Consider the following 986-nt stretch of genomic DNA (forward strand, 5'->3'; position numbering starts at 1 on the left):
TTCTCTCGTACCGGCACTTCGAGTACCTCTCTTAATTCATAAGTTCTTTTGTTAACCTTATTGTTAACCATACCGCATAAAAAAATCTAAAATGAATAGGTCAGGTTATCGAGGAGGCCCATGCAATTAGTCCACCTCTTCCTATCCCTGAGTTTATATTATTATCAAAATAAAAACACTAAATCACCACAATACACCAAAACACTTTTACTTTTACACTGGACGCGCGTTTCGCTAACCATGTTAGTATCATCAGCAGATGATTATAAACTACAGTTTTGAGTTTATAATCATCTGCTGATGATGCTAACATGGTTAGCGAAACGCGCGTCCAGTGTAAAAGTAAAAGTGTTTTGGTGTATTGTGGTGATTTAGTGTTTTTATTTTGCTGTGTAACACCAAAGGTTCCAACCCTCAACTGTAATTATATTATTATGATATAAATAATTTTTAACATTTCTTTCATTGGGGGGGGGTCATAATGAAAGTCATGTTGGAAATACTCTATTCATGCGCGAGTATCTACACGCTTTTCTTCATTTGAAAAATTCATATTTACAATTTTTGTTTACTTTAATTTACAAAGTTTGGATGCGACAGCTTCGCATTTCTGACAGCAACGGCGATTGAACTTGTTTCCATGGCTAACTAAGTGAAATTGTTTATAATTGATAAAAATTGGCCAAAAACTCAGTAATTTTTGGAAGAAAACGTATTATAGCTTATATCGCTAAAAAGGCTTAAAAAATGGCGTTTTTTATGAAGTCATGGCCAACTATGGTTTCCATTTAAAAAAACATATGTTTGTGTCATATGTCAAAAATGACAGGTTTTAGAAAAAACGAAGGACACAATCTCATTAAGGATGTGATTATCTACAACTTTTATCTGAAAACTTTTTGTCTAAAATAGCTTATAATGGAATTAGGGACAATTTTTAAAATAGCCGAAATTTGTTTTTTTCGAAATATCTAGTAAGCCATGAA

The sequence above is a fragment of the Sitophilus oryzae genome, unplaced genomic scaffold (assembly GCF_002938485.1).
Source record: "Sitophilus oryzae breed Bouriz unplaced genomic scaffold, Soryzae_2.0 scaffold_85_pilon_pilon, whole genome shotgun sequence".
Classification (NCBI taxonomy): Eukaryota; Metazoa; Arthropoda; class Insecta; order Coleoptera; family Curculionidae; genus Sitophilus; species Sitophilus oryzae.